Consider the following 16,163-nt stretch of genomic DNA (forward strand, 5'->3'; position numbering starts at 1 on the left):
GGCAAGAAGATTTTTGAAAGCAAAGGGCCCTTTAATCTAGCAGACCAGATCCAACTGCTGGAAGCTGAAGCTTCAAATAGGAAATAAGATGCACATTTTTAATAGTCAGTAATTAACCACTGAAAAAGTTTACTAAGGAGAGTGGTGGATTCTTCATCACTTGAAATCTTTAAATGAAGACAGAATATCTATCTAAAAGATACACTCTAGCTCCACCAGAAGTTATAGTCTTCATGAAGGAATCACTGGGTGAGTTCTATGCCCTTTGCTCGGCAACTGAGGGGTCATATTATATGGTCATAATAGTCCATTCAAGCTTTAAAATCCATCTAACAAAAAAATCAAGAAGTATCCTTGAATGAAATCCCAGTACTCAAAGGCAGCTTGTAAGGCAAAGAATCATTGTAGCCTGAAATCTCCCAGCTAGGCTGATCCCTGACAAATGACATCACCTGGGCAATGAATGTGGGGGAAGAGTGGCATCACTTGCCTGCCCTCCCTCAGCAAAACCCAACTGGGGTACTACTGGCTAAAACTGCCCAAAGACGACAAAGTAGTTACCCTTGTGCTTACCGGGAGAAAATATGGTCCCCATCCCAATCCATCAAAAAAAAAAAAGTTATCTCATCGTAGCATCGTAGACAGTAACAAACAGCTGCACACACAAGACCCTACAATAACAAATTACTGTAGTCAGAAGAAACCCCTTTCAGACGACCTGTGAGGGCATGTCTTCACTGTGGAGTTAACCTAGGCTCTTATTCAGGTGTTACCTCTAAGCCTGCTCCTACTCACAAACAAACCCCTCCTCACTCAAGGTTAGTGGTGCTTTTAACCTGAGCTATTTGGCCCGGCTGGCAGTATGGCTAATACCCAAGTGAGACTTTCACCTGAGCTGGTAATCCATCCACTTTGCCATGAGTCAGGCTGCAGGCTAAATCACTTGAGTGCCTACAGTCCTCCAGTGCCTTCCCACAATTCCTCCTGTATGCAGAAGAGAAGATGAGTTCTCCCACAATTCACTGGGAAAGAATCATAGAGCAGTTCAACTTACTGCAGCACAAAAAAATCCTAGGATGTGCCCCCAGAAGTCCTAGCAACACATATGGGTGAATGCAGTTCCAGTGAGCACACAGTAACAAAGATACGGCTTGGCAACATGGCTGCTCACACCCAGGCTAGGCCGACCGGGGGGGGATCAACTGGGTTAACTCTGCAGTGAAGACAACCGGAAAGTGGCCCAGGAGGTTTTTAAGAACACTTTCTCATAGGCACTTTCTATTTTAATCATACTCAGAGTATTTGACTTTCCCCTCAGGCTATTAGCCTTTAAGAACGTTATAAAGGATTGATATTTTGTACTTAGTTTTACCTTTTCAACAGCCAAAAAATAAGTTACTGTTTCACTGGTAAAATTCCACCTTAAGAAAATGCAGCAAAGATGAAGTGATAAATACATGAAAAATATTTTTCATTTCTAGGGTACCTTGTAGCTGAGGATCTGATGATACTAAACTGAAAGGGGTTGCAAAATCCACAGAGGACAATAGAGTACTTCACATGACCAAGAGAGATTAGAGACATGGGCAGGAAATAACAAAACCTGGACAAATCCAGCTAACATTGAGGGGAAATAATCTGAAACCCAGATTCTCAATGGAAAGGAGATGCCTGGAGAGCAGAAGCAACAAAAAGACACCAGAGAAGAAGAGGAATCACACAGAAATTTGCAATGGGACAGAGCTGGAAAAGTGATCAGTGCAATACTGGGGACTGCATATTATACCGTTATAGTTATGCTGGTATAACTCCACATATTCCAGAATAAAAGTGTCTATATGGGGAGTTATTCCAGTATAACTGCGCCACTAAATTTCCAATGTAATTCTATGTAGACAAGCCCTAAGTTAAGGACATAAGAACCATCTATCCAGTATCTGAGGGGAGGGGGATTACTAAAGTAGAAGAGGATCAGCAAGTTTTATCATTAGGATGCATGATATTTAATTTGCAAATGACTGAGTAAATTTTATTGTTTTGGGTGACAGCCTTAGCATTGGATGTTCCTTCACAACCATATTGAAAAGTCCAGTCAAGAATTCAAACAATTTCCCAGAGATCACAAATGGAAAAGGGGTCCTTCTGCTGAGAAAGACCAGATCATCCAGTCAGGGAACAGAGCAAGCAAGTCACTAACAACCAACGGCTGACATTTATTCACACAAGTGAGTCATTATACAATCACAAGTAACATGAAAATAATTACTTGAGCAAGGAATATTCACAAGAAGAAAATGAAATTCCTCAAATAAATTAATCTCAATTAATAATTTGACCATCTCCATCCACAACCCAACTGTGATAATGGGTAAGAATTTTGCAGCATGGCTTCACCCACTTGCTTAAATACAGGTACATCTTCCAGGGATAATGAAGAAGTATCTGGATAAGGGTAAAAGGTTGCATAACCAGAGCAGGACAGAAGAGCCTTTATTAGTCATAAAGCAATGAACAACCTCATAGTAATAGTATGGGCAACTCAACAGTCAGCACAGAGACCAAACCAGTCACAACACAAAGAGAAACACGATAAATAACATTAAGAAATTGGCCAACACAATAGCAATTCAATGGCCATCATAAAAGACAATCCAAATGCAACTCAATAGTATGCAATGATAATGCATAGGGTTATGCAATGGTGACCAAACATTCAGAACTACAGAAACCCACTGGGCAACAATGACCAACACAACCACAAACAAATGGCACACAGAACAAAACAAACATGGTGGCCGGCCTGCAGCTAAAACACTGAGGACACCATGGGAAACATAGTGATCAATTCCAGGACCAACAGCAACTGAATAGCCAACATAACAAGCAAGACAACCATGGCCAAGTGGAATGGACCACAACGGCCAGACTGATGACAACCCACTTGCAGGCCAGTTGTCTGCACTCTGGTGCCCTGGCAGCAACCTAGTGGTTTTTCTTGGAAGAATTTCAGAGTAGTGGGCGGGTGGTAGGTCCCCCCCATGGTGGAGTGGGAAGATGGGGATTGAGTAAACCTTCTTCCTGAGCCTATTCCCCTGAAGAGATCATGTGGGAATCACCAGGACTCCGAAGAGAACCAAAAATTATTTCTGCCTCTCCCCAAACTGCACCTGGAAAGGAACCAACAGCTCAGAGCCAATTCTGGGAAAGGAATTTGCCAAGATGAGCCGGGGATGATCTGAGGGGGGCAGGAGAAGGTGGAGACATCCCAGTAATACAACACGTTTGCCTGGTGCTTTTCCAGCGTTGCTCTTGCACAGCGTCGGGTTGCACGCTCAGAACCTTCCCCACCCCGCTGCAGCCCGTACCCAGCCCCACGTACCCAGCCCTCCCGTGCCCAGCTGCCCCGCATCCCGGCTCCCCCAAGCGCCGCTCGGACCCCACAGCCCCTTTCCCCTGGCGGCGGCGAGGACGGGGCTGCTCCAGCAAGGCACCCGGAGGGTGACGTCACGTCGTGCGAGCTCTGGCCCCCCGCGGCGTGGGAGGAGACTGGACAGACCCCAAGACCCGATGCAGCCCCCCCCCCCCCCGCCGTCCATCGCCCCCTACTGGGGGGGCCGCTCAGGGAGCGCAACCCCGCCGGGCAAGACAGCGGGGATCGTGCCAGCAGGGACCGCCGCGCTCTGCCACAGCCCCCGGGGCTGCAGGACCCTGCCTCCCGCCCGCCCCCTGCATCCCCGCCGGAGCAGGCAGCGCCGCACGGGCACGGCCCGGGCTGGCACCGGCGGGGTTAAGCAGCGGTCCTGCCTCGCCCCCCCCCCACCCGCCAGGGGCCGACACGCGTGGGGTGGGGGGGGCCGAGAGAGAGACAATGACAGGCGGGGGCAGGCGCAGCCCGAGCAGGCGCGGGACTCACCGCAAGCTCCCGGGAGGAGGTCGACTGGGGGCGCGGGGTGGGGGGAAGGGCACTAAATACGCCCCTTCCCTCCGTCCGCCTCCTGGCTCCGTGGCCCCGGGCTGCTGAGGCGGCGGCCGCTGGAGCAGCGATGGCCGCGGGGCCGTGGAGCCGCGCAGCACCCCGCGTTCAAACGCCGCCCAGCCCGCCCCGCCGCTCGCCCATCGCTCCGGCGGCGGCCGCCCTTAGCCGCCTCCCATTTCCGAAGCGCCCCCCGCCCCCCGGCGGCTGCCGCCCCCGCCCCGGCCCGGCCGTCACCTCCCGCTAGACAAAATGTTTCTCTTCCGAGCCCGGCGCGAGCCGGCGGGCGGGGGGAGCGCGTGAGAGCCGAGCCGAGCCGAGCCGCGCCGGGGCCGGGGAGAGGGAGGGCAAAGCCAGAGGAGGGGGTGGGGGGAGGAGGAAGAGGGGCGAGCGATACGGCTGGAAAGAGGGAGCTCGGGGGGAGCTGGAGCGGGGGCGAGCCTCAGCGGGGCGGCAGAAGGCCCTGGCCACGCGGGCTCGTCCCGCAGGTTAGTTGTGGGCTGCGAGCGCCCCGAGTCCCTCTCCAAACTCCCCCCAAAAACAGACCCCCCCCCAGGAGGGGCAGCGGGGAGCGACCCAACAGCGGCCCCCTACTGTCAGTCTGTACTAGAGGGAGATGGGGACTCAGAGGCTCAACAGAAAGTTGGGGGAGGTGGGGCAGAGATAATATCAGGAATCATCTGAACATCTTTGTCTCTCCGAGCCACAGACCCTCTCCCCTGAGAGCCTGCATCTGAACTCAGGTGACATGGATGGTGTCCCACTCCTTTCCTGGCTCCCTCCTCTCCCCAAATCTGTCTCGCTCCACTCCCCTTTCGTTCCCCAGTTTCCTGCGATTTCTCCTCCCTTCCCACTCCCCAATACAAAGGAGAAGCCTGGAGTTTTTTTGGCAAGACAGACCCAGGAGCAACCGAATCTGAGAGAAAAGTGAGGGAAGAAATGGATTGGATCTCTCAGGAACTGGAGTGCTGAGCAATCCCGTGTTCCTGAAGCAGGAGAGAGACTGAGGCCTCCATGTAGCTCCAGGACAAGGGGTGGGGCTTGAGAGCAAAGACCCCCATGTATCTCTGAGAGGGGCGGGCCTAGAAGGGAGTAAAGCAAGCCAGAGAGGTATAGATGGGACTGCAGTTCCTAAGGGTTTTACTCAAAACTTTCTGATAATGTATCTCTCATTCCTTAAGCATCAAAGAATCCTAAGAATTGGACCGAAATGCAGCCACTTCTGGGGCAGTAGGTTGCAGCTATTTAACACTAAAAAATAAGGAGAATCTTATATATGATGAACACTGCACAGTGAATGTAAAGAGGCAGAAACAACCTCCTACATTGAGATTTGGCCAGGACCATGGGGATAACAAGCCAATGATTGAGAAAAGTGACAGGATCCTTAGGACCCCAAGAGCCGAGGTTAGGGCTTCAGGTTTTTTTAAACACCACCACTCTGCATTCCAGCATACATCCTAGCACAAGGCCATGGCCCAGGAGTCATTACTGAGGGCAGAATGCCCCATGCCAAATCACCCACATCGCTCCTTGTAGCATACCACCCCCTGTAAACTGGAGAGCCATTTCTGTCCTTACTGAGGCAAAGGAAAGCACCCCTTACTGATTCATGGACACCACTTTGCAGCATAGCATCATCCAACAGCATACTAGTGTATTGGTAGGGCCCTACCGAATTCACAGTCCATTTTGGTCAATTTCATGCTCATAGGATTGAAAAAATCATAAATTTCATGATTTCAGCTATTTAAATCTGAAATTTCAGTGTTGTAATTGTAGGTGTCCTGACCCAAAAAGGAGTTGTGCGGGGGGGTCCGCAAGGTTATTGTAGGGGGGGGGGGGTTGCGGTACTCCTACCCTTCTTCACTGCTGCTGGCAGCAGTGCTACCTTCAGATAGGGTGACCAGATAGCAAGTGTGAAAAATTGGGATGGGGGTGGAGGGTAATAGGAGCCTATATAAGAAAAAGCCCCAAATATCAGGACTGTCCCTATAAAATTGGGACATCTGGTCACCCTACCTTCAGAGCTGGGCAGCGGGAGAGCAGTGGCTGCTGGCCGGGAGCCCAGCTCTGATGGCAGAGCCACCTTCAGCAGCAGCACAGAAGCAAGGGTGGCATGGTATGGTATTGCCACCCTTACTTCTGTGCTGCTGCTGCTGGTGGGATACTGCCTTCAGAGCTGGGTGCCCAGCAAACAGCTGCCACTCTCTGGCCTCCCAGTTCTGAAGTCAGTGCAGAAGTAAGGGTGGCAATACTGCGAGCCCCCTAAAATAACCTGGTGACCCCCCCTGCAACTCCCTTTTGGGTCAGGATTCCCAATTTGAGAAACGCTGGTCTCCTCCTGTGAAATCTGTATAGTATAAGGTAAAAGCACACAAAAGACCAGATTTCACAGTCCATGACACGTTTTTCATGGCTGTGAATTTGGTAGCGCCCTATGTATTGGGATCAGTACTGACTGGGGGGGAGGCAGGATTTGTCCCCTATTGAGCATCTCATACCACTCCCTGAAGCATCCATAGTGTGCCTTGGGTAGGGATTCTTTCCAAATACCTTAGTCCTGTGTCTGTGCGAGCTGGCCAAGGCTCCATGCCTGGCCTTTGCTTTTGCCGGTCTGGATCTAATCAGCATGCAGAGTCCGCCTGAAGGATTACACAAGCTGCACACACTTCAATTGCTCACACAACTCCCTCCCCCCCACAACCCATCTTTCCCTCCTGTAGCCTGCCCCATCCCCCTTTCCCAGTTACCAAGCAACGGCACAAAGGGAGAGTCTAGCGTGGAGGCCAAGAGAGGGCCCTGAGCCCTGCAAGAATGGATGAGAGTGTAACCCAATCGCAGTCTTTCCACCTGAGAATGAGGGGGAGCAAGAGAGATGAAGAGCAAGAGAGACAGATAGACACACATAGAATGCAATGAAAATGTCGAACAGGCAACAGGGCCAAATAGCTGAATGCCCTAGAAAATGTGAGATACTAACCCAAAATTATAAACCCACAAGTGAACAGGCGTGAAAACACATTTGTGACATCCATAATAAACCTATTATAGGCCTTATTTAAACCTCTTTATAATCTATCATTTTGGCTTGGAGCATTCCATAGGCCTCAAACAATGCCAAATTTATTCTGATTGCAAAGAAAAAGAAATTCTATAAAGTCTGAACAAAAGATTTTTAAATTACAAGTAATTAAAAAATTACCCTGAATTTAAAAAAAATGGAATTTTGTTTAATGTTCCGTGCCCCTCTAGCTCAAAAATGGCAGCTTACTGCCCCTTCAAACTATCCACAGAGTTCAGTGCCACTGAAAATACATGCACCAGCTACATTTAGAGATCAAAAGTTGTGATTAATTAAGTAGCTAATTAATTTTGGTTTGACATGTAGAGGTTTAATTCTGCTCACACTGGTGCCACTTGGTGATTTCAGTCCTTATCTACGCTGGAAGCAGGACAAGGTATTGTGTGTGTGTGCATGTATGTGTAAGAGAAAGTGTGCAAATGATCAAGAAAATATAATGCCCTTAATTGGTTGGTTTAAGTTTTGAAGTTAAGAGTGCTCCTATATTCAGCACCTAACAGCTGCTTTAGCACACATGTAGGAGCCTTTATTTCTTGAACTGCTTCATAAGAATTCCAGTTCTGTTACTAGTATTTTATTACATTTAAAAAAATATGTTAAAAGAACATTAAGGTTGCGAAGCCAATAGCTCAACAGTTAAGAAATGCTAGAATTAAGTTTGCCTGTAACCTTAATTCAGCCCCCTTGTGTGTATACATTATGATATGATCTTTAATTAATGATCACAAACTATTTTTTCCACGGGATCCATGGTGCACACTGAATGGGTAACTAGTCAATATTTCTTTTTATCTGCATCATTCAAAGTGTGGCCCCAGGCCTCATTTACTGCCCAGCACCCAAACCCTGCACTGAATACAGAATTATTAATTTTGTCATGGGCATTTCTATGGTGCTGGTCACCATAATACCTGAGTGCTTCACAAACAATAACGAATTCCTCCTCACAACACCTCTGTAAGGTAGGGAGCTATTCCCCCATTTTACACATGGAGAACTCAGGATCAGAGAGAATAAGGCCAAACGTACACTGATGTATTTTCATGCCTGAACTCTAATTTTGGGTGACCATCTTGAAACAGATAGGTCCTGATTTTTCAGCGTACTTAGCATTGTATACCACTTCCTATGTACAGAGCACAGCTCCCATTGATCTCAGTTGCATTTACTTCCAACTTCTGACACAAATGAGGCAGGGAGTCTATAGCCAACTGCCTCATTCACTATAAACCCCTGATTAATTCCCTGAACACCATCCATTCCATGCACTGAATGAGACAAGAGTCCTGTGGAAAACAGCATATGATTTTGTAATTAAAGACTGTATTATAGCATATACACACAAGGGGATTTAATGCAACCTTAAATCTGGCATATCCTAACTTCTGAGTGCTTGACTTTGATATCCTAACTTTCTGTTAACATAGTATTTTTAAAAAGTAATGTATTATTAATATATAATATTATTTATATTGTGGTAGCACCTAGAGGTCGCAATCATGCATCAAAGTCCCATTTCACAAACAAATAAAACAACGTCTATGCCCCAGAAAGCTCACAATCTGTGTTTATGACAAGACACAATAGGTGGTTAAGCACACAAATTGGGGTGGGATTCATTGGCGACAAGATAACTATAAAGATGCATTTGCATAAGTGATTAGCCCTGGCTTTGCAATTTTGTGTGGCTTATCATGGAGAAGTGGTAGTTTCTCCAAGTAAGGCTGATTTTTTGGCCAGAGGAGAGGAGACTGCTATGTGGAGGCATGGCAAGGAGCTGAAGGCTTGTGGAGCTAGAGAGGGGTTTTCCAGGGGTCTAGTTTTGGGAGGAGGAGCCCATTGGTAGCATGACTAGAGGGGACATGATGGGGAACAAAGAGGGAACTCTCAGCTCACAAACTAAGGAGGTTCGCTGGCTAAGGATACTGGCTAAGGATGCAGCCACCCTCCTTGAATTGGTGTTAGTCCTACTGTGGATGCAAATGTTCACAAGTTGCTTGTGTGGGTGTCAAACAACCAACTTAAGCACAAATGGCTGAGTGCTCTAGTGCAGACAAGGCCTCAGTTGGACTTACAGTAAAGTGGGAGTAATGACTCTAACTCATCATTGTGAAGAGCTTTGAAATCTACTGGTATGTGAAAAGCATTATTAGCTACATTTTTTTCAAGGTGGCCACAGAGATGCTGAATGACTCAGCCAGAGGTGGTAGTGAGGCGTAGGCCCTGGTTATAGAACCAAAAGCTCTGTGTTCTAGTCATGGGTATGATATTTAACATGCTATCATTTTCTAGCACTTTTCTGCACATGATTTTCTAGCATTCCAAGGGAAGGTATCCTGTGTTCTACATACAGATTGACTGTGTGCCTTTTTTGCCAGGTATGGATTGAATAAAGCAGGAATCACACTTTACGTTGATGCATGTGAAAATACTTTCCAGGGGTAGCAGTTTAGTCAATATATTCCAGATTTGGGAATATTTAGTTTATCTCCTTTATCCTAGAAAACCTAGAAAAAATAAACATAAAAATAACCTATACTAAGAGGGTGCTAAACTTGCCCAGAGAAGCACTGAAAAATCAGGAAATGTGAGAGTTCCTGGGCACCCCCTCATATATGTCCATTTACATTGCTGTCTTTAATTATATGATCAGATCATAGACAACTTCTGAAATAATAATGTTGGCTCTTGGGCTGAGTGGAAGGCTGAAATCAAGGCCTTGTGAGGTGGCGCCATTTGGATGGGAAATCAAGGAGATGGTAATCCTTGGTGAATCTGTTTATTGACAGAAACATACACAAAGTCCTGTTTGCCTGAGGAGCAGTAGCAACATAGAGCACACAGGGAGTTTCCTTGCTGGACAATCCCCCAGTGAGCCCCCCCCGCCAGCCAGCTCGGTGCCCAACAGGAAAGGCTGCCTCTCTGTCTCTGCTTCCTCAGGTTCACACAAACCCACTTCTCCTGCTTTACTCAAACTCTGTCTACAACAAACCCTTAGCCGCTATATTAGTAATATCTAGGGCAGCCCTGTAGCTCCACACAACCATAGAGCCTACATGCTTTGACCAGGGGGCTTGGGCCATTTGGCTCAATTTAAACCCCTTTAACGAGTTATCTCCTCTATCCACCCTTTCACTACCTTGACAACTCTTAATGGTGGCCCATTACAATATCATATAGTTTATTTTTTATAGTCTTTGGCCTTCAGCACCAAACCACAAACTCCTATACCTGATGGTATCCAGTATCTCATAGAAGTTGCCCAGCCCGTAACAGTTGGGGCCTTGTCAGTACCTCTCCTGTGTATATCCCAAGGGCTGTAGGGGGGTTACGAGAAGAGCTCCTCCTCTTCTTTGGTCATGTTGTTCTACAGGGGATCAGTTCCACTGCTGCCCAACCCTTAAGGTGTGAGAAAAAAATAATAATAAAAAAAAATAGTAAAAAGTATGATATTATAAGGAGGCAGTAGCTATGCCCTATGATAAGGTTGATTTTGAGACAACTCCCTCCATCCACACTCTCACACAAACAGATACACACACTTATGAGTGAGAAAACCAACATTTTTCATGCTTCCAGTTTTCAGATTAAATTTTGTTCTGAAAATGTCAGCTAAACAGAGCAAATATATTTTGAGATTAAGCAATTTACAAATGCTTCCTTTTTTAAAATGTTGTGAAGAGTCTGCCATCTCTTTGTATGCCTCAGTCTGGAACTGAAATAACAGTACACCACAATATTCTGAGAAACATTTGATATTGGCTTGTGCAACAGGCAATTTTCAAGGGCAGAAATAATAAATTATTTATGATATTACTATTAAATGTAAACTAGAAATGAATCTGTATCATCGAGGCTGATAGCAAAAAGAAAAAAAAACAGATGAAGAATATAGTCTAGGATACCCCTCCCAATGAGGAATTATTTCAGCAATGACTAAAGCAAAAATATTGAGGCAATGTATTCTTGTACATAGTGTGCGCTCATTGTCAAATCCTTTCATTTACAAAATCAGAGATGCTGAGGTGATATATTGCTTGTGTGTAGTGTGTTCCCATTGACAAGTGTTTTTCAGAACCTTCATTGGCATACTGGGGTGATGTATTGCTTGTTGACCATGAATCTTCGCTAACAAATTCTTTCCACAACAATTTCAGTGCCTGCTGTTATTACCTTGACCAACATGGCCCAGTCCACTAATTCAGTAATTTGGTGATATATCCCATCGCATGGATTTAGTTTTTTTCCCAAACATATCTTCATTTACCTACACAAAAGAAAAAAATGAAAACGAATGACAGGAGAAGAAAACAAAACAAAACCTAGGAAATTCCAAAACTAAGAAACTGTGTAAAAAAACAGCTAAGGTTGCTAAGCAACATCACATCATTTACAAAGCCTAGGCACTTAAAAGCAAGGAAATGAACAGTGGAGTGCCCCCATAATAAATATAACATATTACTCATATCTGATGCAAAGAAATGCATATTTAATCATAAAACAACATTAACTATGATTCTAAATAATTACCATTTTCATCAGTTATCTAAAAGTATAAACACAATACAAAACTCTCCTGAAAAAGACACACATTATATGCATATGCATTACTGATATACTGGTCTGCCTCATCAAGTTTTCATGCAAACATAATTTGACTATATATCAAAATGCTTTGTTTGCCATATTAAACTACACATAAAACATCATTATCAAGACACAGCACACACACCTGTGCCAATATACTCCAGTCTAGCAGTCTTCTGATATTCCAGTCCTTCTCAACTCATTTGCAGATGCACCTCAGTCCAGACCTGCAGCCTCCTCAATTCCAGCCCCTCACACACACACTCCAACTCAGTTGATACCCCTCATTTCTGTCCAGTAAGACCTCCCCTTTACGCACACTTCAGTAACCTTGCTCACCCTGCCAAACTCACTGACAGATAGACTAAATAAGGCAATTTAGCAATTCTGCCATTCTCCTGTTTGAGCTCTGTCCTTGGACACTACTGCCCTCTCATGGGAGATCCGCAGTCAAACATCCTCCTCTTCAACCTCCTCTCCCCTACCTGCTGAAGAGATACACATTTTGAGAAAAGGAGAGGAGAGGGAGACAGGAAAATGGAGCTTTTACCAAGGTGATTTCTGAACTACAGTTCCCAGAATGCTTCTTGTTACCCCCAAATGTGGCCTCACAAATGGTGTCAGATTGCACATTCCCATATCAGTAGGTGGTGCTCAACCCTCTGAGGCAGTGAGGGTACTGTACTGTAGCTGGCTCATACTACGGCTACACTGCAAGCCTTACTATGACACAGCTGCAACACTGATGTCAGGAGCCTGCTATTTAACCCAGACCACGAGATACCTATATAGCATCCCTAGCCTTCCTGCCATAGCAGCATGCTTAGCTATGGCTTCTGGCCAACAGCCTTAGTGCTAATGGCCTACATCCCCACAGCAACCATGTCGCAGGGTCCTGAGTGGCTGGACAGACAACATTCTCATTAGGTAGCTGGCCTACATAAAGAACCTAACCGGAACAGGAAGCTGTGACTGTCTGAGCAATAGGCTGTTGCCTGATGGTTGCTGCCTAGACCAGCGGTTTCCAAACTGTGGGTTTGTGCCCCCAAAGCGGGCTGTACCATCAGCAGATGGGGTCGCAATGATTCCCAGTGTGCAGAAGTTGCTATTTTGCTCCATACAGCATGACCTCGTATGTACGGTGCATTGAGGTCATGATGCATGGAGGACACCGTTTTGCTCTACCATCCTTTTCAGATTGTGACCTTGCATGCATCATATGTACGAGGTGACACTGTGTGGAGGATGACATTTTGTAGAGCAATATGGCATCTTCCATGCATTGTGACTTCACATGTATGGTGTGTGAGAGGTCATGCTTTACAGAGGATGCCATTTTGCTCTTCAGAATAGCATCCTCCATGCTATCTGGGGTCCTGGGAGGAAATAGTTAATTAAAATGGAATCATGCCAGCAAAAAGTTTGGGAATCCCTGGCCTAGATCTTGTTGCTTCTCCTGACCTTGCCTTGCAGGCTTACCCATCTCGCATCCTTATCTCACTGACCTTGCCCCTTGAATTGGATCTTCCAGATGGTGACCCCTGTGTGAACGCCAACCACTGCCTTGGACTGCCTTTAATATCGATTGATCTGGCTACCTGACCACCTGTGTGCACTTGACCACTGCTCCGGACTGCCCCTAGCCTTTCTTGGCCATCAGGCCTCACAGTTTGCTCATACCGCTTCAGTCTTCTCCTGGGCTTATCCTACCCCGAAAGGGTCTGGAACCCACCGACTCGGCATTGTAGGTGCCCCAGGGTGCGCTGAGACACTCGGAGCAGATTGCCCACCTGCAGATGGAAAACTAAATCTTACAGGCCACAATGGACCAGCTTTGGGCAGAAAACTAGGAACAGATCACTGCAAGTGGGTACATCTTCCCTAGCCCCACATCCCATGCTGCCTTCTGGACCCAAAACCACAATAACTTTACCCAAGCTTTGATAGGCAAAGCCCTGGACTGGCTGTCCCCTCTGCTAGAGCAGGATCATCCCATACTGGCCAGCTGGGACATCTTCCTGAGAGCCTTTGTAACAATTTTCCATGATCCTCATTGGGCTCATACCATGAAGATGGCTCTATGGAAACTTCACTAGGTCTTGGGGCCCGCTACAACATATGCGGCCCACTTCCAAAGCCTGGCAGCAGATACAGTTTGGAATGAGCTGATTCTATCTTGGTCTTGGCAAGGAAATAAAAGATGAACTTGCCTCTCTGGAACCTCTCACAGATCTAGGCATGTTTGTTGAGCTTTGCATCCAAATCACCACCTGATGTAGTGAAAGGCAACTTGAGAGGAAAGGGATTTCACTCTGTGTCCAGGCATTATCCACAATCCCTGCGAAGGCACCCTCATCCAAGCCCATGCAGGTGGACTCAGTATGGACCCAATTGGACTTTTCTGAATGAGAAAACTGATGGTGAGAGAACTTGTGCTTTTACCACAGTGGCACCGGCCACATGGTGTCTGTCCTGGCAAGCCCCTGCACCATGCGGCTCTGAGAAATGACTGCCCAACCTTGATAAGGCAGGTTGAGCCTGGAGAACACCAGGAAAACCCCATGCAGCCCCCTCCAGCAACCATTCTGGGTGCCTGGCCTGAGACTTTGAAAATGTCCCTGCACCTAGAACTCCAGCTGCAACTCCAACTTTGGGATTCTGGACAATCACCCATCTCCAAGAAAGCCCTGATTGACTCTGGGGCAGGAAATAACTTCATGGACTCTACTGTGGTTCAAATACTTGGCCTATCCATACAACCTAAGTCTATCCTTGATTTAGTTGAGACAGTTGAAGGATCACTGCTCTCCTCTCGCCCCAGCAGTCAAGAAACTACTGATGTGTGTAGATTACCGTGTCCTAAATAAAATCACTGTGCAGAATTGATACCCAGTACTGCTAATCCCAAACCTCTTGGATCAGGTAAGGATAGCCCAGATATTCACTAAGTTAGACCTCGGAGTGGCATACAACTTAATCAAAATCTGATGAATGGAAAACTGTGTTTTGAACTCGGTATGGCCACATTGAATATCTAGTGATGCCTGTAGGACTTACTAATGCACCCATGACCTTTCAGCATCTAATTCCTCCAGGGGGAGGAATAGCTCAGTGGTTTGAGCATTGGCCTGCTAAACCCATGGTTGTGAGCTCAATCCTTGAGGGGGCCATTTAGGGAACTGGGGTAAAAATCTATTTGGGGATTGGTCCTGCTTTGAGCAGGGGGTTGGACTAGATGACCTCCTGAGGTCCCTTCCAACCCTGATATTCTATGCCTTGCAGGGTATGCTGTACCATTGATGTGATTGCCTACTGAGACAACATTCTCATTTACTCCAAAGATCAGCATGTGCACAACATCCTAGAAAGACTCTGCCAACATGGATTCTATGCTTGACTGGAGAAATGCATCTTTGATCAGCCCACCATGGAATTCTTAGGTTGCATTCTGGCCCGTGAAGGAGTCCACATGGGTCCCTGGAAGGTGGAAACAGTTCATGATTGGTCAATGCTGCAAAGCATTCAAGAAATTCAGTGCTTCATTGGGTTTGCAACTTTATATAGAAGATTTATATGTGACTACTCCCAAATCTGACCCCTGTAACCTCTCTGTTGTGAAAACCACCAAGTTTGCTTGAACACCAGAAGCCCAAGAAGCCTTCAAATATCTGAAGATGATATTCACCTCTATGCCCATCCTTGCACATCCTGACCAAATCAGCCATTCATTCTGAAAACCGACACCTTCACCTGGAGCGGGGTCTGTCCAAGACACAGGGCCTCAGCCAAGAATTTCATCCCCGTGAGTATTATTCCCACAACCTCTCCCTTGCTAAGCACAATTATGACAGTTCAAAGAGCTACTTGCCATCAAAATGGCTTTTGAGACCTGGAGGCATTAACTAGAAAGAGCCAGACACCCTGTTCGGGTATTCTCTGACCATAATAATTTAGAATACCCATGCTCTGCTAAAGCCCTAACCCAATGACAACTATGCTGGGCTCTCTTCTTTTCAAGGTTTGATTTTACTATCACCTACTGCCCTGAATCCTGTAACAGGAAGGCAGATGTTCTGTTCCACAAAGGGGAATATGCCACTGATCCTAAGGTGAAGAGCCTCCCTGCATCTGGAAACTACATCACTTCCTCCGGGGATCACTACTATGTGAAATATTTGTGACCATACATTCTTCCTTACCAGATGACCCCCTTCACCCAGACACTCCTAACTTCTAGTGCTGAACCTCAGGGTAACTTCATACACAAGGATGGACTCCTCCTTATTTATAGGTATATCTAGTCCCTGAAGGATGCCCCCATTTGGAGCCCCTACATATTTGTCATGATGTCCCCTGGGCCAGACACTTCAGCCAGCCATACCACTCTCTGGCATGTTGATTGTTCTGGTTGCCAAAACTGTGATCCAATGTTCAGGCCTATGCCAGGTCTTGTGATACCTGTGGCTGCAACAAAGTTCCCTGAACCAAACCCTTTGGGATGTTAATGCTCACCAAGAC

The 16,163-nt window shown here is 46.6% G+C and overlaps 1 protein-coding gene across 2 annotated transcripts in view; it reads right to left on the reverse strand.

Annotated features, from left to right (window-relative positions):
- The window catches only part of ATN1 (atrophin 1), a 56,931-nt gene extending 44,913 nt beyond the window's left edge, over positions 1–12,018 (reverse strand). The window contains exons 1-3 of one of the 2 annotated variants that reach the window (XM_045000360.1): positions 11,791–12,018; positions 11,232–11,325; positions 10,353–10,457 (exon numbers count right to left, since the gene is read on the reverse strand). The gene's annotated coding sequence lies outside the window, so the exon portion shown is untranslated. Of the gene's footprint in view, positions 1–3,913; positions 4,148–10,352; positions 10,458–11,231; positions 11,326–11,790 lie in introns of those variants that run through there. The other variant, XM_045000350.1, reaches the window with a different exon arrangement.
- Between the last annotated feature and the right edge of the window lie 4,145 nt (positions 12,019–16,163).

This window comes from Mauremys mutica, chromosome 1 (assembly GCF_020497125.1).
Source record: "Mauremys mutica isolate MM-2020 ecotype Southern chromosome 1, ASM2049712v1, whole genome shotgun sequence".
NCBI lineage: Eukaryota > Metazoa > Chordata > Testudines > Geoemydidae > Mauremys > Mauremys mutica.